Genomic DNA, 15,280 nt, shown 5'->3' on the forward strand with positions numbered 1-15,280 from the left:
TCATGCTATTTATAACTTGTAGGTTAAGCTTTATAACCCTAAACCATTATTCTTTTCTGCAGCTGAGGAGGAAACTATGGCAAAAGAGAAAATTTTGGGCATTTTGCCCAAAGTTTTTTAACATAGGCAATCACATGAAAGGTTTGTTTTCAAGCCAGTTCTGCCAATTCTAAACATAGCTTTATAATCACTGAAATATGCTGTCAGTTTTTAGTTAGGTCTCTATAATGATAGCAGCCAAATGTTTTCTTTGTTTCTGTCCTTTGGTGGCAAACAGCAAACAAAGAAAAAAAAACCACCAAAATAATTTTAGCTGTTTTGGAAATGGAAAGATAGTACAGTGGGTTAGGCAATTGCCTTTGCATGAGATTGACCCAAATATGATCTCCAGCATCCCAAAAAATCAACCAAGCCCACAAAGAGTAACCCCTGAACACTACCAGGTATGATCCAAAAAACAAAAAAGTAGTAATAATTTAAACTAATGTTTGCCTTTTGCTAGGATAATCAGGTTTCTTTAGTAGTTATAGAATCTTATACATATAGTACCTTCATTTTTCACATGATTTACAGTTCTAAATAACATATTAGTGAATAATGATGGAAATATATTTTCCTCATGTAAGTTTTTGGTGAAAATGGTTTAGAAAAGTTACTGGAGTAAAAGCTCACACTTGCGAATTTTTCTTTTGCCATAATAGGTTGTTCAACTTTGTCATTTTCTGTATGTCATTTTTGCATAATAGTTTTTAATAATTATAGATACCAGATAGCTTAAAATTAAATATGAATAACAAGATTGGGGTTTTTTTTCTGCACTTTAATTCAATACAAATTAAGAAATAGTTGCAAATTCCACTAATCTCACCACTTTTTAATTACAGACCAAGATGTGTTAGCCATATACTAACCAACACTTAACATTTGCTTAAAATTTTCTATTCAAAGGCATAATATGCATAATATGCAGCAACATTTCTTTAAAAGTTTTTGGGCTAAATCTGGCTTTGGTTGGGGGTTCTTTCTGGCTCTGCAGGTCAGAATCACTGCTGGCAGCGCTGGGGATCAAACATATGGGATGCCAGTGATTAGAACTTGGGTTAAACAGATGCAAGGCAAGCACACTCCCTACTGTAATACCACTCCTAGTACCACTATACAAAATATTTTCTATTCTTTCTCCCCCAAATCTGAGGGATCTAACCATTCACCCAAAAAATACCACCAGCCTACACACCACTTAAATCACCAAACCACCCAGTTTTGACATGGTTTTAATCCTTAGAGGGTGACTAATTCTGCACAATGCACCAAGTCAGTTGTCCCCACCTCTTACAGTTCTAATTCATGGTCATTTTTTATACAGTCTTTTAGAAAAAAAACAACAGCCTGTATTTTTATCTCTGTTCAAGTCTTGGGACTATTTTCCTCCTTAGGGTTCGCTGTAGTTCAGTGGGTTAATATTTCTTTTGCATAGCCTATGCCTATATGATACTATATAATAGCACAGCTTTTTTTCTTTTCGCGGAGGAAACATTTTTGCAGTGTTGGCTGTCTCCAGTCTCCCCAGCAACTCTATCTTTATCCTTCCAGGAGGGGAGGCAGAATCCCTGAGCTGTCCAGGTGCCTTTGCAGATCTGTACCCACCATACCCCCACTGAAGACGACTCTTGACCTCTTTCTTTCGTCTCATCTTCCCCACCTCCCCCATTTCTTCAAAAAAAAATAAATAAAACAAACGGTTCTAAGAACATATTGAATCAGGACTCAGGACCAGAAGATTTGCCAAACTCAGAAGAGAAATCAGCCAAATTCCTACTTACTGCCCAGGCTCCGCGCTTGCTTCCTCTCTTTCAGCTCCACAGCGCCACAAAAAGCAAGACAGGGCTGACTTTTATAGTCCTGTTGTTTTACCTCGCTTCACAGCATGGCGACCAAAGTTCAGTGCCCACTCGGGCTGCGACCTTGCAATGCAGAACAAATTCCTAAGCGAATGGTCATAAACAACGGTACTAGAAAGTAGCAAAAATTGTCCTGCGGAACATAACTGGAAGGTTTAGGGCTAATATTGATTTATTCCTCATTCTTCTTTAGTCACCCCCAGTATCTAGGATTTTAATGGTACAGTCGAGGGCGGAGAGGGAGGGATAAAGGGGTAACGAGTCAAGTTTTTATCCAAACCTATCATCAACAAAAACTTTTGCTGAGTCACCTGGTTAAGCAGCTGCACAAATGATATTATTTTAATTTTTTTGCATAGTGATGTGCAAGTACTGGATAAATCAGAACTGTTTGGGAAGAGCTGCTAGATAAGTCACCCCTTATTTCTCATATTTCTGTACTATATTCCAGCCCCTTTTCTTTCTACTGTTTGTACCCATTTGCCTGGGGTTTTGTTCATTTGGTTTGGTTTTGGGGGCTGCAAGTAGCATGCTAAAGGTTTTACTTCTGGCTCTGCACTCAAGGATCAACCTGGCGGGACTCAGAGTACCATTTTGAGGTTCAAGGGATTGAATCAGATAAGGCAAGCTCCTGCCTGCTGTTCCGTTGTTCCATCACTCTGCTATCTTGCTAATGTTCAAACTTGAATCTCTGGGGACTGCTTAGACTTCTTTTTTCATTTAACAGGGCTTTTCATATTATCAGAGATGTCCCATTCCTATATATACATCAAATCTATATATCGCACAGAATTATAAAGAATCTCTCAAAAAAAAAAAAAAAGAATCTCTCCAAGGACTGGAGCAATAGTACAGCAAGTAGAATACTTGTCTTGCATTCTGCCAACCTGAGTTCGAGCCTCGGCATCCCATATGGTCCCCTGAGCAGTACAGAAGTAATTCCCGAGTACTGAGCCAAGAGCAAACCCCTTGAACACAGCCAGATGTGGTTTAAAAACATCCAGAGAGCCAGATACAAGTAAAGCCACTTACCAACTTACCATACAAATAAATGTTTTATTTAGACATAGCTGGGACATGGGGAGTATAAAAAATTTTAAATGCACAAATAGAAGTGAAATTTCTACATTTTAAATAAGGTAGATTTTTTTTTTTTCCTCCTCACTGCTATGAACAAGACAGGCCTGGTGGGCAAAGTAAGGAACATGTTAACTCCTGCCATAACCATTTCTAACTATTTCAGAGGCATCAGGCAGTCCTGCCCTTCACTTCAAGGCGGTAGTGTGTGAGAATCATTGTCTCTGCAGGTGTGCTGTGCTGTTGTACACACCGGATCAGAAAATATGAAGAGATGCATTCATTCCCCTGCCCATACAAAAAACTCACTATCTGAGCAAAACATTCACACTTGAAACCCAATTTTCTTTTACTCACATTAGCTGGAGGTATTCACCATTCTGGTTTTCAAGTGCTTCTGAGATTATATTAAATAACACGTATATACATACATGCATATTAAAAAGAATCCTCGGAAAATGTTTGTAGTGAGTATAGTCACCCTGTGGTTCACTTTTCTGACAAATGTAAATCATCCTATTTATTGGGTCCTATCTTGACAAATCTTCTTCCTTGCAATGTAGCAGCTACCTCCCGACCCCCAAATTATCTGGCTCCAAGGCAAAATACTCCTGGCCCTGTTTCCCAGGCCAGGATATGCCTAGAACTCCCAGATATCAAAAGGAAGCTTTGGAGTGTTTGAAGTGAATCCCATCATCTTTAACAACCTCTTCTGTGCTAGGAACCCTGATGCAGTCAGATGACTGTGGAGGGGCTGGGATGAAGACTGGGACTCAGGAATCAGCTCTGAGGCTCTCGGGAGAACCGTGCCCACCATTTGTCCACAGGCCTAGAGTTAGAATTTGACTCCATAGCCATCTAGGAGGGGGGCCAACTTTCAGCACTCTGTCCTTAAATTTCATCTGCATTAAATTTTGGCAAAGACACCATTTCTTGGAGATGTACACTTTCTGGCCTCTAGGGAACTTGAAACTTGACCCTGTCCAGAGTTTCAACCCTGTGCTTTATTTTTTTTTTTTTTTAAATCCCATGATGTTTTGGCCACTGTGCTCACTGTCGCCCTGGGACTTTCCAAAGGCAACAGCTTACTGGCTTGAAGCCTATGACTGGGACAGCCTGAGAGCAAGATAGAAATGTCCTCCCATATGATTTTCTCCGAAGGTCCCTTAGGACAGAGCAAACAGTTGTCAGGCTCTGGACACTACCAAGGTGCTCTTTACTGTTTGTAGCCATTGCATAATAGGCTTCCATAGGACAGATAATGTGCCAATCAGCATTTTAAGAAAGCAGAATTTTCTCTATGTTTTATAGGGGATGGTGAGCCACAAGATGATAATTCACAAGGGTTACTCACTCCTTGCTCTGTGCATAGAGTTCATATGTGGGCCAAGGATTGAAGTAGGGTGGATTCCATACAAGTCGCATGCCTTAACCCCTGACTACTATCTCTTCTGTCCAAGAAAACAAAATTTTTCAAACAAAACCTTCACAGATAAAAAAAAAACTGAATACATTAATATGAACAAATATTTATTAGATGCTCAGGAGAGGCACCAATGCTAAATTCTCAAGGTCCTCTTTATCTAATGGGTTGACAGACAAAAACACGCACTGTATAAAATGTGATGGTGGCTAACTTGAAAACTATTGAGAGGATGGCTATCTGCACAGATTCTGCAGTTCTGTTGGAAATTTGGAAATGACAAGAGGATGGTTTTAAAGGTCTTGAGATAGCACCATTAAGATTAGTTAGGGTTCTCTCAAGCAAGTTCAAAGTTAGCTAGCTACTTTATGTTGGATTTTTCCTCTATTTTCAGATCAGTCAGAATATCTGTCTGCAGCACTGTCTAGAAAGTTATTTTGTTCCAACCTTTTATGAGTGACTAAAAATTGCTGATCAATTGTTCTATTACCATACAATGGAGCACTGACTCACTGGAAGTAAATAAATGACTCTAAGGTTGAACTTTACTGTAATGAACTCATATCTCACTGCTTCTAACCTTGGAGCAAGAAATCTATCTTCATACTGCCTATATTCTTCTACACCCTTATCATTTGTTTCCCAAACAAAATATATGTTTATGCATATATTTAGTTCTTGTTTTTAACAAGCATTTCTTACATTGTTATATGGGAAGTAGTTATTTGCCATGGAGAACAGGGTTCTTATATGTGTGAACTCTATGACATATTTAATAGAGAAAATGGATATGAACCTATTATTTTATAAATCAATTTAATAAACTACTTTTAGGGTGATAAAGTAGCATTTATTCATTAAATTTGTAAAGATCTGATATCTCGATTATATGAAGATTAAAGAGAGGCCAGAGATGAGAGTAAGGCACTTTGCCTTGCCTGTGACTGTCCCCAAGTTCAGTCCCAGGTATCCCTTATAATCCTTAGAATACCACCAAGAGTAATTCTTGAGGACAGAATCAGAAGTAATTTTGAGCATTGTCATTTTTCAGACCCCAAACCAGAAGTTAAAAGAATATTATAACCATATGAAGGGCCTACATAAATGATTAACCTTATTAGCTTGATTGTTAAGTGGTGTTTTATAAACGAAGGTAAATGAAGAGACTTGTACAATATTGTGGGAAAATGTGCCTTTTAACTAAATTAATATCCTTTTGCCTTGCATGTAAAGGAAGTCAACCCTTTGTTGCACAAGTCATCTTGTGCATTATATCTACTGCAATATTTTTGATCATCTAAGAAAAGATAAGTATGCAAGAGGTATCTGCCAAAAAACATGATGTTTTCAAAGTAAACAAGATAAATAAGAACAATGGTCAGAGGAAGGAATGGGAGCAGCAGTGTGGATTAGATAAGGACTTACTTTATCCTTTGTTTTTCACATGAAATTGAAATATGCATTGAAGGGAGTTTTTTTCAAAGGCGCAAGTTTACAGACCTGAAATTGTTTAACATATTAAATATAAATCAATTATGAGTAACTACATATCATGCCAATTATATAGGAACTGAGCACATTCAGAGAGTAGCAAACATTAGAAGTTGTTATGAAATAGGATGCTATTAATTTAATGTAAAAAAAAAAACTTGTCCAACTTATCCATGCCAGATCTAGAGCTTTGCTTGAGATGCAAGTGACATCAGTTTGCAAGACACATTTTAGGGAATCAGATCCCAAACAATAATCCCATGAACTAAAAGGAGATTTCATTTCAGCTGGTGGGCATCCCCACAATAAGGAAAAATATTGAATAGAGCACCCTCCTTCTAGAGGATGGTGTTCTACCACAGCTTCCCTTGGAAACTGGACTTTATTACCTTTCTGTTACAATTTTCTTATTTTTACAAAGTATCAGTGCTTGTTTGCTAGTTTGATAAAACAAGGAACCTGACTCGCAAGCTGTGGAAAAAAGAGATCACCACTGCGATGCTTAATTGGGGGTTGTCAAAACAAGCACATGAAAAAAGACTAGAAAGAAAAGACTTCTCGGGTAATTGCAGTTCTCCTTCTGATTTTTGATTCTTTGTGATTGTGTGGAGGTTTTGCCCAAAAGTCTGCAATATAATAAGCTATGCCAGTTATGATTACTAATGGCTGTTAGAATCCTATATTTTTTAGTTTAATCCTCACAATAGCCCATAAACTCTTACTGCCCCAGCTGTAACAAAGTACTAAGTACTTTAACAGCTTTAACGAAGTACCTAAGTAACATGCCTCATATTTTGGATCCTTAAAGTATGAGGAGAATTGGGGCGGAGGGAGAGATAGCATGGAGGTAAGGCATTTGCCTTTCATGCAGAAGGTCATCAGTTCAAATCCCCAGTGTCCCCACATGGTCCCCCATGCCTGCCAGGAAGCAATTTCTGAGCCTGGAGCCGGGGAATAACCCCTGAGCACTGCCGCGGTATTTTTGGTTGTGACACCCAAAAACCACAAAAAAAAAAAAAAAAAAAAAAAAAGTAGAGGAGATTGGGTCCAAATTCTATGTGAATTTGTAATTCAAATGTTTAACTCACTACAGTAAAACACTATTTTGCTGCACTAGAGAAATAATACAAGAAATAAAGCAACTAGTTATCTTCCTTGCAGCCAAGCCTGTTTCAAATACCAGGTAATACACATGCCCCCTCCCCAAGCACTTTAAGGGGTCACTCTTGAGTATAAACCAGAAATATCCCCTGAGCTCTGCAAGATGTAGCCCAAACACAAACATAATTTACTTTTTCCATAAATTTGTATTCATATATAATTGTGTTTGCCTGTACTTCTTTGGAGTGAAGGTGTAGGTTTGGGTCACACCACACAGTGCTTAGGGGCTACTGAGGTGCTTGGGGACCATATATGGTGTCAGTGATTTTAATCCACCATTGACTGCATACAAGGCAGTCTCTTACTTTACCTCTGTATTATTTCTCTGCTCCCCCACATCTTTTAAGATTAGATAGATTCCTGCTGAAGCTTGTTATGCTTAACTAATGTATAGCAGCTTAAGTCAAATCTTACTCTCTTGGTTGCTGGAGAATAGCCATTATTATTTCCAAAAACACCCCAATTGCTAATTCTTTGGTATTGGGGAGGGGGGAAATTTCAGTTTTTGGTGGTAGTGGTGGTTGTTGTTGTTGTTGTTTTTTGGTTTGGGTGGGCCACATCTAGCTGTGCTCAGGGCTTACTCATGGCTCTGTACTCAGGAATACTCCTGGCAAGGCTAGGGGGATCGTATGTGGCAAGTGCACTTCCTTACCTGCAGTATTATCTCTGCAGGCCCTCAAATGCTAGGCTTTTTAACTGGAGAAGAAAACACCTTGTACTAAGAACAAGCAAGTTCTAAGCCTCTCCTCTTTTGTACCTGGTAGCCAACTGGAAAAACAGTTCAAGTTTCTATTTGGTGCCTAAATTTCAAACTCAGAAATCAGTAATCAGGTTTTTACTTGGTGCCTAAAATTCAAACTGACTCCAGATAAGTGTACTATTAATTCTAAAAATGTAGGTTTAGATATGCCTCAATCTACATTTTCAAGATTCTTTTCAGAAAACAGTTCTGAAACTACCTCTAAAAAATCTTTGGGGAAGCTGGAGAGATGGTAGAGCAGGTAAAGAGCTTGCCTTGCATGTGCTAACCAGGGTTAGATATGTAGCATCCTATCTGGTCTCCTTAGTCTTCCAGGATGTGATCCCTGAGTGCAGATCCAGGAGAAAGCCCCTGAAACATAACCAGGTGATGCCCTAAAACAACAACAATAACATTTTTTAAATAAAAAGCTTATGGACTCTACTTTATTTTTTTATTTTATTTTTTGGTTTTTGAGCCACACCTGGCGATGCTCAGGGGTTACTCCTGGCTCTCTGCTCAGAAATCTCTCCCTGGCAGGCACGGGAGACCATATGGGATGCTGGGATTCGAACCACCATTGGTCCTGGGTCAGCGCTTGCAAGGCAAACGTTGCTACCGCTGTGTTAGCTCTCTCTCGGCCCCTGGACTCTGCTTTAAAATGAGCATTTAGACACGAAGTGACACATAGCAGGAGGAGGGGGTCTTGGGCACTGTGGTAGTAGTGAGATGAAGTAACTGTATATGCCTAGACCCTAGGCTATTAATGTCAATACCCATTGCAAATACATAAACTATTATAATAAGTAGTTTACTGATCAATCTGGAAAATTCATCTCAATAGAGGTTATTTACTAGCATCTCATATCATAAGCAATATCCCCTTCAATAGACATAAAATATAATGGTAGAAGCTCAGCACCCACAGACTACCTGAGTGCATAAACTGGTATACTTGACCCTCATGAGAAGTGCTCCTCTTATGCAGTTCTATTTTGTCTTTTGCATTTCCACTCCAGTTAATATTTGAAGAGAACATTTCTGTGGAAAAATATCTTGCTCTGTTCCTTTAGGACCTTGGTGACCTGAGGTTATCACATTCTCTTAAAATTAAGCAATTCACTGGAGAGGCTGAAAGTTAGTTTGAAGTAATGTGACAATAATGTTCCAACAATAAATAAAATGTAGAGCTAAGTCTATAAGTACAAATTAGGCCTTAAGTATGTAATACTTCAATTTCATTTCTTCAACTTTCTGACACTGAGCCATCACACCCAAACACTGACCTCTAACTTTTAGCTCTTTACAAACTGTTGGGAGCACCTGGGCCTTCAGAACATGCATGGACCTGAGACACAGTTAGTTGCTGCTTTCCAGGTGCTTGTCCAATTTCGGATGTACTGCAATCTGTGACTTCTAGCTCTCCTAATACTTGGCATTCCCCAAAATAAATTCCTGGTTGTAGTTGCTGACCAGACAAATTTGTAGTTCTTGCCCAATTTATCAACTTATTCCTATATGTGTTATTGTTTCTATAAAACTCAGGATTCTAAATCTCTGAAAACATAATCAGGCAGAAGGAACAAACCCAATTGCCTTTTCTACTTCCCTTTCACCCCTCCTCAGGGTGAATCTTCTGTTCCAGCCTTAGGACTTCTTGTAAAAACAGCCATTACCCCCCAACCAAACACCTTTGCCACATTAGCTCCCTGCCTCTCTGCAGGGAGATAGGAGACACTTCAATCCCAGCCTGGGATTGAAACTTGGTCTCCAGAATCAGATTTCTGTGTCTGTGTCTAGCTTTTTAATTGTTAAACTATATGACAGTAGGTAAGTGACTTAGCTCTCATGCCTGGATTTTCTCATGTGCACACAGGATAAGAGCGGTGCTACCTGTGGAACCTCTGCTTATCTGATTCCATGTCCTCCCTCCTTTCATGTTCTCTCTCCTTCACATAGTTGTTGTATGAAGATCTTACATATTGATTGGTTTTGTTTTTTGGAAATGTTCAGTTTTTATTGCTAAATATTTTTAAAAGTTTATCTGAAGCAGTATGATTTAAAAAATGGTTAGTATTCCAACCAGTGTCCCTCCACCAACATCTATTTCCCTCACCATTATCTCAGTACCCCTCTCCACCATGGAAAGCAATGTTATGTAGACCAGTTCTCATTTTCTGTTGCCTTTGGCCTTTGTTGTATCCTTATTATGTTTTTTTATATACCACAAATGAGATATATCATTCTCTCTCTATCCCTTTTCCTTCTGACTAAACTTCAATTAGTATGATACCCTCCAGCTCCATCCATGTAGTAGCCAACTACATGGATTTCATCTTTTCTTGTAGCCAAGTAGTATCTCTTTTGTGTATAATTTGTTTTATTCCGTCATCTGTTCTTGACACTTAGATTGTTTCCAGATTTGGCTATTGTGAATAGTGCTGCAATAAACAGAAAAGTGCATATATCTTTTTTAAAATGGAAATTTCAGCCCTTTGGAGTAGATGCCAAGTAGAACCCTGGGATATTCCCCCACATCCAGCAGTGGTTTTTTTTTTTTTTTGTGTGTGTGTGTGTGTGTGTGTGTGTGTGTGTGTGTGTGAGAGAGAGAGAGAGAGAGAGAGAGAGAGAGAGAGAGAGAAAAACAGTCTCACTAGTGTGGGTTTGTTTTGCTTTTACTTGCATTACCCTGATACCTGATAATGACTAATGCAGCGCATTTTTTTCATGCATCTATTGGCCATCTGTATATCTTCCTTGAGGATGTGTTTGTCTATCTCCTGCCCCCTCTTTTGAGGCATTGTTTTGTTTTGGCTTGTATACAGATCCTCCATTTTTAGGCAGCTATATGTCCTCCAGCTAGGGTGTCTGTATGACATCATTATAACCAATGGGATGGAATAAAACTCTGACATCTGTTAGGGGACCCTGAGAAAAGGTTTCTTTCCATTTATTATCACTTGTTGTTTTCTTTGTCTTTTATCTGGGATGCTAATGTAACATCTAAAATGGACAAGATAGGTAACTTTATTCCAAGGAGATAAAAAGAGAATTCCCAGTGCCCAGTGGAGTAGGAATTCAGAGGGAAATGGAAATGGAGGTTTCTCAGGCACCTTCTTGAGTCCCAAATTGTGTTCTCCTGAACTTACGATCATGAGAGGAAAAGCAAGTTTCCACATGTCAGTGCAATTGTAGTCATGAATCCTCATTGTTTTTGTGGGTTGTTGTAAGGATTGAATAAGAAAATATTATTTTGCAACTAAGGATGCCTGAATGTTGGAAGTGTTCACAGTAATTACTTCAAACCCCAGCAGAGTCCCAGTGATTCCAAACCACAGCCTGTGGTGAAATCTCCCTTCTCATAAAACCCTTCAAACTTATGTTTTGATCTACTTCACTGTGGCAGCAGAGAAAAACAATACAGATTTTTCTGTGATATCACAAGCAGAATAAAAAGAATTTGCTCAAGACTTCTCAAGTCAGCCTCTCACAGTAATAAACTTAACTCATCTTTAAGCATTCCTCACCTAGTGAACAACTTTATGGAACAAAAGATATTTGTAACAGATTAGAAAATCTTCATAAACAAAAGGAAAAAAAAACAAGCGCCACACCACATCCTTTTTGAAGTAAAAATTGAGATTTCCAAGCAAGAAGGCAGTAATAGCTGGAAATTCATGGATTTCCAAAGGATCACAGACTTTTATGGTATATAATCAATATAACTTGGGTCAAATTTTAGTCAAGTTAAAATCTCCTTTCTCACCTGTAAAACAAATTTAATAAGAACTGCCAAAAATGCCACTCTAAATATGCTACTTTACAATTGTATTTTGTTTACATTTGGTATAATTTATACTGTGTATTTATTAAATTTCTGGACATGGAATAACATACATAAGAATGGGGGGGGCAAAGAGATAGCATGGAGGTAAGGTGCTTGCCTTGCATGCAGAAGGTCAGTGGTTCGAATCCCGGCATTCCATATGGTCCCCAGAGCCTGCCAGGAGTGATTTCTGAGCGTAGAGTCAGAAGTAACCCTGAGCGCTGCTGGGTGTGAATCAAAAAGAAAACAAACAAAAAAAGAATGACATGGGGAGGTGTTCCTGGAGTGTAGGTCAGCAGTATTGTACCTGTCTGACAGGCATGAGGCCCTGGGTTTGATCCCAGGCACCACCCTACAAAATTCAAGTATGATCCAGTAACACTGGTGTGAGCACTGCCATTTTGAATTACAGAACCACAGTGAAGTGTGCTCTTCACACCCTGCCAAGCACACTGTGTTCAAGTGTGTGCAGTGAAAGGGAAATAAATGAGTTTTTTCAAAGAATGCATTTTCTTGATGCCATGGTGTTTTCATTTGAATAGCCTTTCTACAGGCCTCTTGCTGTAAAATTTCATGCCATTTGAAGAGTCTTTGTCTATTGACAGCCACTTTATTTTTGGCAAAATTTCCAAAAAGCACAGTCATGGCTGAGAACTCATTCAAATTCCAGCCAAGTAGTGAATAGAAACCAGAACCGTTCCTGCTGAGTTTGCGCCCAGATGCCAGCTGCTTTGGTTAACTTGTGGAAATAAAAACAAAATGGAATCACAAAGTTAAATGCTCTGGCAAGCACAAAATAGAGGTGACAGAATGGAGCTTGACTCTTCTGGCATTATTGGTCGTAAGGATCAGGTAGGCTCAGGCCCACACATTAAAACAGACCAGGTTTTGCCAGAATGAACACAAGTATAAGAGACTCTTAACTGGATGTCAAAGTACCAGGAAATCACCACACACACACACACACACACACACACACACACACACACACACACACACACACACACAATTATCTTCAAAAGCAACTATTCCATACTACTGAAAGAACAGCAGGTAGGGCACTTGCCTTGCATGCAGCCACCTAGTCTGAAAGCCCGAGTTTGATCCCCAGCGCCAGTATTGCCAGGAGTAATCCCTGAGCAAAGGCAGATGTGACCCAAAGCCAAAACAAAAACCAAAATATTTCCTTCCCTGACAGTTTTTTCATTGTGTTTTTTTAAAACCCAAATAGAAGAGTGTTTTAAACCTGGCATTTCCTAGAAGTTAATTTTAAATCCTTTTCTAAAGTGGGTTTTTGATATGGAGAGAGGAGTACCCTAAGGGAACACACAGCCTCTGTGGGCAAAAAAAAGACACCACCTCCAACAGGGAGACAGGAGACTGAAGCTATAAATCAGCACTTAGTCCTGCTCCTATGGTTTTGGCCCCTTACCGATGCTCTATTACCAGTAGCATGAGGGAAAGACTCCCTATCTCAGCACCAGGCTGTTTCTCAAGGGTATGCAAATCTCTTGCTTCCACAGAGCAAACAACTGCTTTCTCTAATGGAGCAGCCTCCAGTTTTCTAGAAAACAGGGATTCAATGAACAGTACAGTTCTATGGGTAGTTTAAATAGATTAACTCAACTCCACAAATATTTGCCAGGCATCAGAGTGAGCAGGACATTACATAAGGCAGAGCTGCCAAATGAGGGCAGCTCCTCAGGTATCTCTCACTCAGAGCCTCAGGAACCGTGTCATTAGAGGCTGTAAGAGGAGCCAAGTCCGGAAGCCAGGCAGTGCCCACAAACTACGCTCCAAGTGCAGCTGCTCTCTATCTTGCACTGCCAATGGGAGACACCATGACACCCTTGCTGGGTCATTTAGATATTCCTGAAAACTAGAACTTCAAAGACAAAAATGACACTCTCTCTAGTCAAAAGAAACCAGTTAGCATAAACTTCTGAATAACGCTGATAAATAACTGGGTCTATTGCATGAGAGAGATATTTGTTGAACAGTATGTTGAAGTATGTGGGTGAATAAATAGCAAAAATTTTGCTGTGACTGAATACATATATTTTAAAATATTTCTTTTGACTTGTTTTTCTACCAAAAACACAAAAGGTTGTCAGTGAATGGTATGTTATGAAGTAACCTTCATAGTAAAGTCCCTAAAATGTCATAATTCCCAGGGTAGGGAGTCCCACTCAAATTTTTCAGGATGCCTGAAGACATCAGTTCTTTATGTGAAAAAATGTGGTTTTTACTGTCAGATGGGCCTTGATGCTTCTTAATTCCATATTCTTCTGCTATAGAAAACTGCCACACAAATGCCAGAGCCATCGTAGAGCAGAGGGTGGTTGGGGTTTTGGCTTGTACAAGGCTAACCCAGGTTCAATTCCTAGCACTCTGTATACTCCCTAGAGCTCCATCAGGAACGGTCCCTGATTGATACTGATTGATTGGCACTGGTCGAAGTGCCAGAAGCCCTGAGCACTGCTGGATATAGCAAAAGTGAACAAAGATAAAAAGGAAAACTTCCACCCAAAGCCCTGGGGATAAAACTTACTTTAAATCCTGAGTCCCAACTCTGGGTATACCATTAGGGGTACTGCATAAAACATATAATTAACCAGCCACCCATATACGGTATTATTATTTTAAGGTCTCATTAACCTTGGAGAAGGCCCCATTTTTTGTTTTGTTTTGTTTTGAGGCATATACAGCAGTATTTAATTCTAACTCACGACTCTGAGCCATGGTGGGACTCAAAGGTACCAATTGGAGTGCCAGGGTTGGTACCCATATGTACTGCATGCATGGCAAATGTCTTACCCACTGTATTATTTCTCCAGACCCATGATGAACCATGATGACCCAATTTTATTTTGGTGTGTATAGGGGCATGTTGGGGCCACACCTAATGGTGCTCAGGCCTTATTCTTGGCTCTGCACTTAGGATCACTCCTAGTGGGGCTCAGGAGATCATATGGGTGCTGGGTATAGCTTGCTATGTAAGAGCTCTATTCATGTATTATCCATCTGGCCACAGGGGAGGTTCCAATTTTTAAAGCAATCACAGAAAAAAAAATGTTTTGCAGCGTGGGAGCAATAGCACGACAGGTAGGGTGCTTACCTTATACTTAGCCAACCTGGTTTCAATCTCAAGCATCCCATATAGTTCTCTGAGCCTTCCAGGAGTGATTCCTGAGTATCACCAGGTGTAGCCTGGTGTAGCCCCCAAAAATTGTTTTGTAGCCTGAATTGACAAACACTACCCAAAACCATTCCGTAAACTAGAGGAACCAGATTAAATACCTCTCTTCCTCCACTCTGACCCATAAAATTAAAGGTTCCTGTATAAAATGCTACCACGGCCCACCAACACCTACCTTAGATTTCCAGGGTCCCTTGAACTGATCTGTATTATGATCCCCAAAACCATTCCAGTAGTCAGAGATTTTCCAGAAGGAATCTTGGAGCTCATCACATAAATGAATATTTAAGATTTATTGCAAAGATGGATGAATACGTAGTCAGATCATATTGAGGATAGAATACATAGAGAGAATATAGGAGAATCTATAGAAGCTTCCTCTATGCAGAAAAAAGTTCCCAGTCTTTTATGAGAAGAGCATGCTACTTTCTTCAACAATGAAAAGTGCAGTGATATATGCATA

General features: G+C 39.5%; 1 non-coding gene across 1 annotated transcript; it reads right to left on the reverse strand.

Moving 5' to 3' along the window:
• Positions 1-4,125: 4,125 nt before the first annotated feature.
• LOC126002445 (small nucleolar RNA SNORA70) lies at positions 4,126-4,268 on the reverse strand. Its single transcript, XR_007493145.1, has one exon. It is a non-coding gene; the product is annotated as a small nucleolar RNA SNORA70 (small nucleolar RNA).
• Between the last annotated feature and the right edge of the window lie 11,012 nt (positions 4,269-15,280).

Source organism: Suncus etruscus, chromosome 2 (genome assembly GCF_024139225.1).
Source record: "Suncus etruscus isolate mSunEtr1 chromosome 2, mSunEtr1.pri.cur, whole genome shotgun sequence".
Lineage (NCBI taxonomy): Eukaryota > Metazoa > Chordata > Mammalia > Eulipotyphla > Soricidae > Suncus > Suncus etruscus.